Genomic DNA, 15,876 nt, shown 5'->3' with positions numbered 1-15,876 from the left:
TAGAGGAAATGTACATATCTCTGATTAAACAACATCTGAAAGAAGCCATCATCAAAGAATGGAGCGACCTTCTGGATAACTGGTGACAGGGCATTAAAACGAAAGTTAGCAGAATGTTGAGGTGGTGCCTTATCCAGTGTTTTCCCAACTGACTCGGAGCAGGGAGGGCTGAGTAAATAAGAGTACCAGCGAGAGCACAGATAAGAGAAGAAATGGGATTCTAAAGTCATGGAAAATTGAAAAAATGCTTTCGTTGAGTGAAATAAGGACTTATGGGAAAAACTCACCTTTTCTTACTTGCGCATACGTGAAAACTGGAGAAAGATCGCAACATGGGCTAAAGGATAATCCGAGTAGTAACCGTATTTTGGAAGTCAGAGTTATTGAATTACTTTAATCTTTCCACTGCTTATTTACTTTTCAAAGGGATATTATAATGCCTCTGTGAAGGTCCTTCTCCTCTGACCATGGAGATTCCATTGCTTTAGAAAGTCAACGTTTCTCTTCCTCTCTCTCTCCTGTGACGGCCACAGTTGTGCAGTAGTTCCTTTACAGTTCTCGATTATATAACTCCGGGCTTTCTCTCCTGTGGTTGCCCCCTCTGTGCGTGCTGTGTGACCTCTGACTAGATAGTTTTGCTCTGAGGGAGAGGTGTGCAAATGAGCCCACGCTGTCACAGTGGATCCTTTTGGTCCTCTCAGGATGAAAGAAATAAACACATGAATTAAAAACCAAATCCATAGGTAGAAACTAAGAATCAGTGATAATATGTATTTCCTTCAGAAAGCTTTCTTCCTAGCTTTCTTTCCAAAGCTTTTTGCCTTGAATGGTTCAATGGTATATGTCTTTGGGCTATTTCAAGTTTATGTTCTGCACTTGTTTTGAACCTACCACCTTGATAAAAAGCAGACCATTTATAAAATTTAAATTCAAATGGTAGCAATGCTAAAGGCATGTAATAAAAGCAGCAGGTTTATGGGGCCAGCATGTAACTCAATGGTAAAGCATTCAACTAACATGCACAGACACACACACACACACACACACACACACACACACAGGGGACACACACACACACACACACACACACACACTGAACTTCTAACTCCATCTCCATTCAGTCAGTCAGAGTAATTTTTAAAATTATTTCTTTTATTTTTTTGAGATTATAATTACATCATTCTCTGTTCACTTTTCTTTTTTCAAACTCTTCTATGTTTTCCTCTTTACTCTCTTTTAAAGTTATGCCCTCCTTTTTTCATTAGTTTTGCATATATATATATGTGTGTGTGTGTGTGTGTGTGTGTGTGTGTGTGTGTGTGTGTGTATTTGTATATGCATCTATATCCAACTACCCAGGACTGGCGCAGCCTGGAGGAGAATCTACAACTACCACTTTACTAAGTAACATGATTCCTAACTATATTCTAAATATTTGTCCTTATACCTACAGATAAATGTAGTCCTCACACCTCACCAAGGAAACTTCTCTTTGTCACTTTTCTCACCTGTATTCCTAAATGACATAATGCACACAATATATACATTCACTCTTTCAGGTGATATATATTAAGTTCCTAATATAGCAACACAGTTTTTTTTCACATTTATATCAATGTTCCCTCCACCTTCTTTCGTTGTCTTTTCAATGTAGTTACAGTATGCTCTTCATGAATAAGTCATCGTTTCACATAATTGTCCTATAAATTATTACTTAGAAGAGCCTTGAAGCACACCTCTGACACATGTGTTACACCATTCCTCACTGATGATTGGCTAGCAAGTTCAGTGTTCCAAGTCTTCACTTGTTCAACCATTCCCTAGAGTGCTTACTGCTTCCTCAGCCTCTGTCTTAAATCCCTTCGTGGTCTCTGAAAAATTCATCCATGAAAGGGACATTGACTCTTGGAGCATCATATCCTTGCCTACCTTCAAATCACATGTGGGTTCTAGGGCTAAACACTTTCCTTTGAAAATTTGAAAAGGATTTTCACATTTGTTCTCTGTGTTCTATTGTGGTGGGTAGTGCTTTTCTCTCTAGAATCCTGTAAAGTCTCGTGTCTGTCCAAGACTGCATTCACTGGCTCAGTCCTTCTGTGCTGGATAATGGTCATGCCACCTGACCTGGTAACTCTTACCTAATTTTCTTACACTATTTCAATGGTGGCTTTCTATGTTCTGTGTGTCATTTTAGAACTCCTATTGTTTATTTGTGTGTTGCACTTTTGCTCAGCTTTCTGGTTTGTTTGTTTTCTTTTTCTCTCTTTCTCTGCTATTTTACATCACTTCATTGCTGGGCTACTTTTTTAGTCCCCTGTTAGGTTTGCTCAACTTCACTATACAAACATTTACTTCCAACTTCTCCTATTGAAATTTCCAAGTGTCATTTTTTTCCTAAATAATTTTTCTACTGTTCTATAGAACAGATAATATGTTTAATGATATCTTTATCACTATGTGCATACTTTTGATATGTCATTTAAAATCTAATTTCCCTAAAAATAAACCTAAGCTCAGAGGTTATTCTCTCTCTCTCTCTCTCTCTCTCTCTCTGTCTCTCTTTCAAGTTGAACTAAGTTGCCTATAGTTCAACTATCCATTTTTTATTATCTCTCTCCAATAATTTTTAAAGCAATACTTGAAGGTTTGGAGCATGTCATTCAGTACTGAAGGCTCTTGTCACCATAGCTCATGACCTGAGTTTGATACCCAGTAACAACTTTGTGGGAGGAAAGAACAAAATCCTGCAAGTTGTCCTCTGACTTCCTGGTGGGCTGGCATGCACACATGCCCAGGAACACACAGAAGATGGTTGTATACATTTTAGAGGGAAAAGAAGAGAAATTACCTGCAGAATGGCTTACATAGACTTAATAGAAAAGAATTCCAATACTGCAGAGAGGAGGGATCAAGTCTAACTAGTTTTCAGTTTGTAAGCATTCCTTCTCATTTCAGTATTTGTCTCTTGCACTCTCCTTTTGAGACACGATAGCAACAAGTTGCCGGGCACTGAGAAGCTTCTGGTTTTTTGTTTGTTTGTTTGATTGATTGATTGTTTATTTTCTTTTTCTCTCTCATCCTGCTTTTCTGGGATCCCAGAGGCTGCTCAGAGCTCAACTTCAGTCCAGTCACTGATGAAGCTCCACTCAACTACTTGCTTTGCCATGGTGACGGTTTTAAAACACCGTTGCTCCTCATTTGCACTCTTGCCTTCAAATGAGAATGATTTTGCTTCTATTTGTAATTTGCCTCAGCAGAACTTACAAGTGCAAACAGGAATGGAGGAAAGAAGCAGTATTTTGGCATTTTTAATCGAAATTAAATACCTTCAAAGAAGTTTTTCTTTACATGTTCCAAAATATTAAGACACCTTCTTTAAGTGATGATGGAAAAAGTCAGTGTGGAACCCCATGTCTCTTCTGTGCTTCTGCATACCTTTCTCATTGCTCAACTCTCTCCTTTTCAAACATACTGTTGGCAACTAAAATACGAATGTGAGTTATACTCATTTATTCATAACTAATTTTGCGCTTAAAATTTGATGTTTATTTCAAGTGATGTTGACTAAACTGCTAGCTATGCCCATTTTTTAATACTTTCATCTTTTGACTCATAGCCACATTCTCTTACAGGATGTCATATAGGATGTAACTCTTACATTCATCTATAAAAATGGTTGCTCCTCCCTAGGAAAGACTCTCTCTCCCATGCCCAGCATCCCTTAGTTGCCTATAGTTCAATGTTGAGGCTTTTGGGGGCTCTTCTCCTTCTGTCCACATACCATGTGTATTGCTTTACTTGTTCAGCTCATGTATGTGCAGTCATGTTGGTGAGTGAGACTCTATGGGGGTGGTTTCTGACATTCCTAAGAGACAGTATGTCACAACATTCTCACTGTTCCTTTGCCTTATAAAATCTTTCTACCTTCTCTTCACAATGACCCCCGAGCCTTAGGTGCAGGAGTTGTGTTGTACATGTATCCCTTAGTTTTCTAATACCAAATAGTCAACCCTGAAAACATATTACTAGTAACATTTTACATACTGACCAGGGAGAGAGAGAGAGAGAGAGAGAGAGAGAGAGAGAGAGAGAGAGAGAGAGAGAAAGTAAACAACTGATGAAAAAAAGAGAGCATGAATTAGAAAAATAGTAGTGTGGGGTATATGATATGAAAGTGTTTGAGGGAGGAAAAGTAAGAAGGAGATAATGAAATTATAATATGGAAAGCTAAGAAAAATAATTAAAAATATTTGGCTGGATATAAATTGTTGTCCATAATTTTCTTAAAAATTCATTATTCCTTCTTGGCATCCCCACCCAGCTATTATAATGCAACAGTACGAAGTGAACCAGATCCTTTGACTCAGGTTGCTCTGCATGTTACTGAGGATTGTTTCATGTGTGTATTTGCTTGTTTTGTCTTTACTGACAATACTACCTAAGACCAGATCAAGAAGATTTCCTGCAATAGATGTATTTCTTTAAATTCAAGAATGGCTCAATTTTATAAAGCTGTTAGCAGAGAAATTATACATCTTGCTTCATTTCTTTTTTCCCAGTTCCCACTTGCTAGTGCCAGACCAAGGTAAGTAGAGAGAAGCCCATCTGAGTACTTGAAGAAGAAACCAAATGGGAAAAAGGGAACTATTTTCCATCTTCTTTTAAAATTTCCTGCACCAAAAAACCCAAAGTAGTTTGTTCAATGGACCCGAGACAACAGTACATTCTTCTGCTGTCCTTTTGATGCTGTGTTTTATGACTGTTTAGGAAGTTTAAAGCCAGAAAGGTAAGGAGAGTTGGAGGCTGACAGACCATCATCTCACTAAATCCCTAGGGAGCCAAAACTGGCTTCTTAACTCCTGCCTGTGCCTGCAGATTTATGCTTTAATCAGGTCACCGAGGGCAAAGCTGCCTGGACAGCACACATTGCATTTGGCTTTTAGCTAACAAATAGCATTCAGGGAGCAAACTATAGAGGGTAGATAATGGTCTTGATTTCCAGTAGTTAAATATTCCAACCCCTGAAATGAAGCCCTTCATTTACACTCTCCCTCTGGATTCTCTCTTTTTTTCTTTTTTTCCACGTATATTTTTATTAATTATTTGGGAAATTCATATAATGCACCCTTATCAAATTTGCTCCCCAATTTTCTCAGGTCCACCCTCCCACCATGTGCCCTCCCCGCAAAAAGAAAAAAAAATTACATTAAGTCCCATTTGTCAAATTTTAAAAACAGGAATATTTATTGGATACTTTAGGAAATTCTGCTTTAAGAACCACAAACTAGACACTGTTTTGACCAACTATCTCCTAAGGTATTTTAATATATTTTTGAAAATTTATGCAAGCATATATTTATACCTATCTTGTCTTGATTTGATTTCTGTTGCTGTGATAAGACACTGGCCCAAGGCGATTTGAAATGGAGAGTATTTATTTAGCTTACAGGTTTTAGTCCATCCTGGAAAGAAAGGAAGGCATAAATTCAAGATAAGAAATTGAAGCAAAAACTGAAGCAGACACCATGGAGGAACATTGCTTACTGGGTTGCTCTCCATGGCTTGCTTACTTTGCTTTCTTATAAAACAAAGGACCACCTGCTCAGGAACGGCTCCCATCACAAGGGTTGGAATCTCTTACGTCAGCCATTAGTCAAGAAAATGCCCTACTGACTTGCCCAAAGGACAATCTAATCGAAATATTTTCTCAGTTGAGGTTCCGTCTTTTCAAATGACTCCACTTTGTGTCAACTTGAGGAAAAATGTCAAGCACGCATACGTACAAAACAGAATGAGACATTTCTTATTGATATTCTGTACTAGACAAATCATCTTTACATTGCTGCTGTCAATCATTTGACAAATTATTCCCATCCTTTTAATAATTAGCATCTAGTCTTGATTCCTTCAATACCTAAACAGTAGCTAATACTGACTTTTGTTGTTATGTATGATTTTAAAATAAACTAATTTAGTTCTCAAATTCTTACTGCCGTTATTCTATTCACTCGTTAATCTAGGTTCTGGACTATATAACTACCAAAAAAATATTCTGGCCCAGAATCTTGAAATCTAAGTTTTATAATATTTGTGTAATTTCTCCTGCACTCCAATTTATTTACACTTTGGGAATTTAAATTTAAAGAGGACTGCAGAAACTATCATTAACATGTTTCAAAGAGTTGTTTTAATTTTGGGCTTCTGTCCATTCTCTTTTCAACATGGAAAACAGAAACTTAGTTTGTGAAGTTGAGGTGATCAAATGCAAAGAGCGCAGCTGGAGAGACAGCCCAGCAAGTAAGGGCTGGTGCTGGCAGCCTGATGACCTATGTTTGACAGCTGGAACCCACATAGGGGAAAAAGATAATCCAGCCTTTCAATGGTCCTTTGACTTCTGTGTGTGTGTGCAATCCCTCCCCACCACACACTTGTAAATAATAAATAAATGATGTTTTTTAAACAAGGAAGAGACAGTAAGACCATCTAACAAAACCAGGAAAACAATGAAGCATTAAGGACTAGGCTGAGAAGCAGCTGTCTACAAAGAATAGGACAGAAGAAAGCAGAAAACTTGTCAAGACTGAGATTCCTAGCCATGGAAAGGGTTGTTACGTCTATAATAACTATTTTCTGAAGCATTTGTAGTTATGTGTGTAGAGACCAGTGAAAACGGGGTAAGGGGAATGAATGATCTTAATTAATTAATTAATTCCACACAGTCATCCAGGAATAAGAATTCACAACACTGAGGCACATACATGCCACTAAACAGTGATGACTTCCCTAGTACAAGTCACTCAGTTACTCTATTTCATTTTGATCCTCTGTGAAATAAGCATCCTAATGGTTATCTACAGCATGGTCTTCTTAGTAACTAACTCAAAGCATATTTGTAGAGTATTAAGAAAAGTGATAAGCACCATGATGAGTTTAACAAACATTGATAACTGTAATTAATCATCCAAATTGTCATGAGATCTCATTAACCATCTCTGTTCACAGAAAACATACAATCCTCTTGGAAGTTCAAATAAAGTGAAATTTCTTTGTAACATAGAAAATAGCATTCATTCCAGAAAATTCTAGGTTTCATTTACAGTGACAGTGCTGGTAGTTTTCTAGAATATTTGAGGCTCTCATGCTCTTAACCCGATAGATTTTCTGAACTACCCTTCAGTACAAATAGCCAAATCAATGCCTCCGTGTTGTTTTTTTTAAAGATACCTATTATTATGAAACTCATGTGTGCTGTGGAATGTCATTCTGTTGCTGTGGGATGGTCTGTATGTCAAATGCTCTGATTGTCAATAAATAAAACACTGATTGCCCAGTGGCCAGGCAGGAAGTATAGGCGGGACTAACAGAGATGAGAGAACTGAGAGAACAGGAAGGTGGAAGGAGACACTGCCAGCCACCACCATGACAAGCAGCATGTGAAGATGCTGGTAAGCCATGAGCCACGTGGCAAGGTATAAATTTATAGAAATGGATTAATTTAAGACATAAGAACAGTTAGCAAGAAGCTTGCCACAGCCATACAGTTTGTAAGCAATATAAGTCTCTGTGTTTACTTGTTTGGGTCTGAGTGGCTGTGGGACTGGCAGGTGAGAGAGATTTGTTCTGACTGTGGGCCAGGCAGGAAAACTCAAGCTACATTCTGTATGCTGTGAATATGTGTTGCTCTGATTGACTGATAAATAGAATGCTGATTGGCCAGTAGCCAGGCAGGAAGTATAGGTGGGATAAGCAGACAAGGAGAATTCTGGGAAAAGGAAGGCTGAGTCAGGAGACATCAGCCTGCTGTCCAGGGAGAAGCGTGTAATGGCACACAGGTAAAGCCATGGAAAACGTGGTGGCACATAGATTAACAAAAATGGGCTAAGTTTAAGTGCAAGAGCTAGTCAGTAGTAAGCCTGAACTAATGGCCAAGCAGTTTTAACTAATATAAGCCTCTATGTGTTTACTTGGGTCTGAGCAGCTGCAGACCAGGCGGGACACAAGAAAGTTCCAGCTACACATGTGTCCTCTCCAGAATTCATACTGAAATAAATTTCCCAATTAAATAATTAAAAGGTAGCTCATTAGAGGATGACAGACTATCATCAGTTCTGATGTCTCACCAGTGGTCATACTGGCCTAGTATAAGGGATGAAAATGATTGACTTTCCCCCTTTGATCTCTCTGCTTTGTGCCACATGAGGGCACAGTATTTGTACCTTCTACTGCTTGAGGATGTCACAAGAATGCTCTCAACAGATGGATAAAACCATGAGAAAAATAAATGTCTTCTTTTCATGCATTACTCAGACCCAAGCACATCCTTTTACTAGGACAGAAGAATGAAGAGAGACACTTCCATAAAACCATGTTCTGTAGCCACATGGAGATAACAAAGTTGACTGTCAGCTAAACTGTACTTCAATCCATTTAGTGCCCATTCACTCAACATGAGCTCCAGAGCTCCATCACCTACAAAGATTTGATTTTTTAAAAAAAAATTTACAAAGAAAAAAGCTTAAAATATCAAAATAGAGTTTGAATACCCTAAGTTTGTGATCATATTATAAATATGTATGTTCCTATACAGAAACTGTAATTGAATATTGCATTACATAAGGAATACTTACATATTTTGTAAATATAAAGAAAAAAGGTTAAAGAACAATAATAAAAACCAGAGAATCCAAAAGCTAAATGTTACTTACCTAATGATTACACAGTATTTGGTGTTAGGCAAGTCACTGAATTTTCCTAGGGAATTTGAAAATGAGATATTCACTCAATAAAGATGTGATATTTCAAAATTGATTAAAGTTAATAGCACCACCCTAGATGTGTCAAACAAAATATGAAAGAATTGTGTAATTCTTTAGTCAATGTTCTATTTTCTTGCAAGTCTTAGGTGTATGAGTTACTTGTGGTTAAGTTTGTATCTTATCAAAATGTGTTTTTTTCAATATAACATTTATCATTTTGTAAGTATAGTATATGAATATTCTAAATAAGTAAAAATCATCTCAATCATCTCACTTGTAGATGAATTTCTAAATTGTCTTAATAAATAAAAAACACGGAGCCAGAAAATTTGGGTTAAAGCCCAAGAGAAAGATCAGAGGAATAAGACAAACCATGATCTAACCTCACCTCACCAACTCTGCAGCTTCCAAAGAAAGCTTCTTCCTATATACTCACGTTTATATGCCTTTTCTGTTCTGTTCTCTTGTTGACTCTCTTAGGCCAACTACATCACTTCCTCTTCCTACACAGCTCTGTCACTTTCTGTCTGTCTGTACAGATCTCCAGACCTCTGGGATTAAAGGCATGTGTCACCACACTTGGCTCTGTTCCCTAGTGTGGCCTTGAACACACAGAGATCCTGCCAGGTAAGTGACAGGATTAAGTACATGTGCTACAGCTGCCTAACTTCTTTGTTTACTTATAACGGTTAGCCTTTACCTCTGATCTCTAGGCAAGCTTTATTTATTAAAGCACAAATAAAATATCACCACATTTCAGCACAAATAAAATATCACCACACTCACTGGAAGGAGAATTGTCTCAACAGACAGTATAAACATAGATGAATTTCTGAATACCTTGAATCTTTTACTAAATAAATGGAAAGTTGTAGAGCTATAAATTCTACAATCTGGAGTTAAAAATCATTATATTGCTTTAAGAACTCCAATCTCTGTCAGACCTGCTCACACAGAAAACTATTGTTGATTATATGGAAAGAGTTCTGTATCCAGGGATTGTAAACCAAGTCATGTTCTGGTTCTGTGAACAATACTTTTGAGTGTTGTTTGTGGGCCTTTGATTCAGAGGAGTGCACCTGCATTTCAAATGGATTTTTCTCATCATCCCAAGTGCTTAGCTAAGTCAATGTCTGCATAATTGTTTCAGCAACTGAAGTACTGGAACAAATCCAACACAATAGATATGGATAAAATCATTTACAAAAGAATTCTGGGTGATGTAAAGAACTTTCATATTTGTGACTGTAAGTCATTTTGTTGTTCATCAAAAATGAACCATTGCTTAATATTATGACATTATTTCATATTTGTTATGTCTTAGCTTTACAGAATATATTTAATACAATCTGGGGGAATTACATTTTTTGTTCTTTTGTTTTCAAATGAGATCAGAAGATCACAATTCTAACTCACAGTAAGAGATTTAAATAAATCTGGGATTTATAGCCATCTGAAGAGAGATGTTTAATGAATTTAAATTTAATGAATTTAAAGAAAGAGTTCTCAATCTATGGGTAGGGACCTCTTTGGGGGGCATCAAACAACTCTTCATTGGAGTCGCATATCTGTAGATGTAACCAACCGTCTTATTAAATAAGAAACACAGAGCTGATTCAGAGAAGAAAGCCAAGAGGTCAGAACTAAGAGCCTTACCCTTCCTGCTTCAGCGATCCTGATTCAGCCAAGAGAGCTCTTCGAAAAAGGGGCCTACTTCCTGTGTGTATGTCTTTATATAGTCTAGCTGTTCTGCCTTCTCATTGGTTGTAAACCTAAACACGTGACTGCCTTGTCACTGCCTGTATGTACCGCCCTCTAGGTCCTTAAAGGTGTGTGCCACCACCGCCACACACTTGCTATGGCTCTAAAACTCTGACCCGCAGGCAACTTTATTTATTAACATACAATTAAAATCACATTTCAGTACAAGTAAAATACCACCACACATATCAGATGTCCTGCCAATCAGAATTGACATTACGATTCATAACAGTAGCAAAACCACAGTTATGAAGTACTGTGGAAATAGCTTTATGGTGGGAGGGGTCACCAAACCATGAAAGACTGTATTGAAGGGTATCAGCATTAGGAAGGGAACACTATGCTAGAGAGTAAAAACAAGCCTAACTTCACAATCACTTTCAAGAAATTGGCACAACTTGACAGGAAACCTGAGAAGCGCATTTTCTACTCAAGACCAATAAAGGGAGCTTCATGGATGCCCAAACCCTAGAGACAATGTTTCTAAAGTGAATCCAGTGTAGCAGTTAAAAGCTTCTAAATAAAAATCAATATTTTCTGCCTTTATTTAAAAACTCAGGTGACTGTAGGAACATGAGTTCATATGTGGGTTTTCAATTATATTATATATGGCTGGTTTGAGCTACAAAGGCGAATACCAGTAACTGCAATATAGAGTACACATGGCTCACATAGCTAGAGAGTTTTCCTCTCTTTATACAAATATTGATCACCTTTGCATTATAGAAATTACAGTAGAATATACTTGTCACCTTTGTGTTGAAAATATATTACGTGGGACCCAGAAAGCACTATTCAAAAAATATTTAAAATCTGATAAATTGGCATACAATAGTGTAAGAATTTCAGTTACTCAAAAGACATGAGCCATGACAGAAAATTTATGTGGTATGAAAAAAAATATGTGCAGCCATGTGGTGATATATTGTGTACCCCAATAAAGCTTGTCTGGGGATCAGAGAACAGAGCTAGCACTAAATTAGACATAGAGGTCAGGCAGTGGTGGCACACACCCTTAATCCTATCACTCAGGAGGCAGAGATCCATCTGGATCTCTGTGAGTTCAAGGCCACACTGGGAACAAAGCCAGGCATGGTGGCACACACCTTTAATCCCAGCACTTGAGATCTCATGTCTTTGCTTGGGAAGGACACATGCCTTTAATCCCAGGAAGTAATATGGCAGGACACAGAAAGGTATATAAGGCATGAGGAAATAGGAACTCTCTCGAGACTGAGGATTTCCTAGAGGCAAGAACATGTGGCTGGCTTGTTATGCTTCTCTGATCTTTCAACTTATTTGGCTCCTGTTTTTTTTTTGTTATAAAACCTTTTAAGATTCATGTTACATAGCCATGTTATTAAAAAGTGCTTCATAAGCAGAACAAAGAGAATACACATCAAAAACAAAATAACAGTAAAATGAGATGTAAATGAGAAAATATAAAGACAGTACATGAACTGGCACTCTAAGAGGAAGGTTTTCACGTGCCCAGCATGTACACGAAAAGTCTGTGAGTAGTGTGTCATGAGAAAATAAGCAAAGATATAACAATAACAATGATGATGGAAATGAACACTCAGCAAATCCCCAAATACAGCAAAAATTAAACAGGCTAACAGTAATTATTGTCAAATCATAGGAAGAAAAAGATCTCTTAGATACACCTGGTGGAAATAAAATTAAGAACAATTATTCTGAAAAGCAATTGTAAAATGTTGCCAAACTTGAAAACATATAACCCAACTGTTTTGAGTAAGTCTACTCTGAAATATGTATCCAAAACAAAAGCAAAAGAGACATGCACAAAATTGTATACAATAGCAATTAATACACAACAAGAAAATTACACAAGCATACACAAACTAAATACAAAACCTTGACATTATAGAGTGGTCATACAATGAAATATGAACAGGAAGAGAAAATAAACGGATCCATTCTGCAAGCATAAATAGTCAGTGAAGTGAGCATAATAGCAAATGAAAGAAATAATACCCCATAGAGTAAATTCAGTAAAATTTAATTCAGATAAATTCCAAACATTGGAAAACACGGGTGTCAGTGTCCAGTTTGAAGGGAGATAGTTGAAAGGACAAAGGAGGAGCCCTACAGTATAGTGTTGGTATTATATCCCTTGATTTAGCTGGTGGCTCACTGAATTGCTGATATTTAGGTGTTGTATTTATTTTCAAACAAGAGAAGTTAAAACACAATAGACAACTTACGGTGTTTGTTGGGATAAAGTAAACAAGTTTTTCTTATGAACTAAAATGTTCCATTTATAATTTTGGACAGACTAGAATTGGCTGCATTATCAGCTTCCTCTTTGGAGATCCAAGAAATACACTCTTTCCCTAGGTTTACAGAGACAAGTAAGCAGAAGATAGGAATAGTATTTTTAAAAAGTTCAGAGACCCCTCCCTGAGGTAACTGAAGCTAATACCATGTGGAACTTGCTGTAGGAGAAACATGAAACTCTTTTGACATTCTTATTAAGCAATATCATTAGAATAGAGTTTATGTTCAATAAATATGACCCAAAGGTACAGTTTACTCTCCGAATGGTCTATTTCAAAATATTTATTCCTTATTTAAATATTCTTGTTATATCTTTTTTTCAATTGCATTAAAGTTATGAGAAAAGTAAATTGGTTTCTAGATGAATTAAATACAAGGGGGCTTAGTTTGGGGCTCCAAGTTATTAAATGCTTTATAGAATACAGAAAATAGTATACATTGCTAACAAGTACATTTTAATGTAGTAGAGAAAATTGGAAACAAGTCAAATTAAGGAAAAACAAGTTTTTAATTTTAAATTTTTAGCTTAATCAGAAGTGTGAAACATTTTGGTGAAAGTGATTAGAAGGCTTTTTGATGCAGTCATATTTAGGTTAAAACAAACTCTTTGAAGTCATTATATAATCAATTAAAACTATATCATAACTGAGGTAAAGTATGTGACTTCCCACTATCAATTAATTATATATTTAATAAAACTAGGAAAGCCTTTAAGATAACTAACATAATAAAATTTTAGTGAAAATATAATATTTCACAATTTTTAATATTGAAGAAATGACATACTCTATTAATTGTAAAAAAATCACAGGAAATAAAATGTAACACCAAGTTATTACTAAGGAAAATTTATGAGAGTTTTTGTGCATTTCTTAAGCAACAAATTGAGGGAGCCAACTGCTCCATTTTATTTAGAAAATTCCATTGATGACATAGGAAGAAACTATAGTACATACAGTCAATCCACCAGAAGGAAGAAGGAAAACAAGAGAAAGCCCAATAAAACCTTGAATAAAAAACACTACCACTTGGAGTGATGATGCTCCCCATAAGCCCTGGTACCAGGCATGAGAAACCTTTCCCTTAGTTATTAGTCAGAGAGGGACAAGAGTATCCCAAAACAATATGAGCTATATCATATTTGGGATACAATATGAATATCCCTGCACTTGATTGCCTCCTGGAAAGTGAAGGTAAGACCCTTGTGATGAAAACACTATTTGGACACAGGACTTGGAGGAATTGAGCTGGAACTTACTTGGAAGCCTCCTCCCTGAGGACTGCTTCTCATTGTATTAGTAGGTTATATGCACTCTGCCAAGAGAGAAAAACAATCTGTAGTTCTACCCAGCTGCAAAACTTATGAACAATAATAGTGATGGACTGGGAAGATATCAAAACAGTGCAATAGTGGCAGTTTTATCCTCAGGGTAACCAACAGCTGTCTAATTGGATTCAGACTGCCTCAATATTAATGCAGTACAGGAATCCCAGCCAACTACCCATGGCTGGAACGGCCATAGACCTTAGAGGATACCTGCTACCACCTCTTTCCTAAACTATTATATTTCTAATTGTATTCTAAGCACTTATCCTCAAAACCACACTGTTGTGCTAAGCTCTCATCAAAGAAGCTTCTTTTTGGCAACAAATGGAGACTATCCTAGAGACCCATGGCTGGTCGAATCTCAATGAATAAGTGACTGTGTGGTACCCAACCCAAATGATGTGCCTGCAACACAATTGCTACACCTAAGGTTCAGGGGAAATGGAAAAGGAGGTAGAAAGATTGTAAGAGCCAGAGAACTAGAAAACCTGCTGTTAAATAGAATATTATGGCCATGAAAGGTAGACTGCACTCAAGAAATCTGAACATATGGTTGCCTGAACAAGACCAACATAATAACACTGCCAACTGATATGGTAACATGGAGAGGTAAGATTCTACATGGTCACACACCTAGACAAAGAGCCACAGGTGGTCAATGGCTGCTGAAATATGGAGAAGCAGTTTCCTCCAGGGACAAGTTCTGACTTAGAATTTCACAACCCCAAGTGGTAAGCTCTCTTGTTTAGTGTTCATATACATATGAGCAGTGTTAAATGAACTCAGCACGTTATGTAGCCTTACACGCACACACCCCTTACAATAATTAAAGAAAAGATCGTGAATCTGGGAGGTACTGAGAAGGACATTGGAGAGATGGGCAGACAGACAGTGGGCAGACAGACAGTGGGCAGGAGCAATGCAGACACAGTACTCATGTATGGTGTTCAAAAAAAGAATTAAAGCATGTATTTTCAGAAACTAATGCTTCACTGTTCTACTGCTGCTCCAAAGACAGACACCTAATCACAGCAAGGCATGGTGGGTTTTGAAAACCGCTAAAGTCATGGCGTATGAATGAGTCTTTAAAAACCCACTGGTGTTTAAAAAGGAAGCCAGCCTGGGTAGCAAGCAGACAGGACCCTAAGACTTCCTTTCTTTGTTTAATTATTTTAAACATTTTTTTTTTAATTGAAACCAGGCAGTGGTGGCACATACTTTTAATTCCAGTATTCAGGAGGCAGAGGCAGGCGAGGCCAACCTGGTCTACAGAGGAAGTGCCAGGACAACCAGGGACATACAGAGAAACCCTGCCTTAAAAAAAACAAATACACACACACACACACACACACACACACACACACACACAATAATTTTTACATACGATATATTCTGTTGGCAGTTTCCCCTACCCAATCTCCCTTTTAAGTCCTCTCCAAGTCCACACCCATACACCTTCACACTTTCTTTCTCTCTCTCTTTAGAAAACAGGCAAATAAAAATAAGTAAATAAAATTAATTTTTTTTAAATTAAAAAAGAATTAAAAAAAAGAAAAAGCCCAAGAAACACACAAACACACACACATGTCTCATAAAAACATAAAATCAGAAACCATAATACATAAGGACCAGGAAGTTAAAAAAAATGCCCAAACAAAATCATATGACATATAAAATCTACAAAAAATACCATTAATTTTACCTTGTGTTGGCCATCTACTGCTGGGCATG

The sequence above is a fragment of the Peromyscus eremicus genome, chromosome 15 (genome assembly GCF_949786415.1).
Source record: "Peromyscus eremicus chromosome 15, PerEre_H2_v1, whole genome shotgun sequence".
NCBI classification, from domain to species: domain Eukaryota; kingdom Metazoa; phylum Chordata; class Mammalia; order Rodentia; family Cricetidae; genus Peromyscus; species Peromyscus eremicus.
This window is presented reverse-complemented; position numbering follows the sequence as displayed.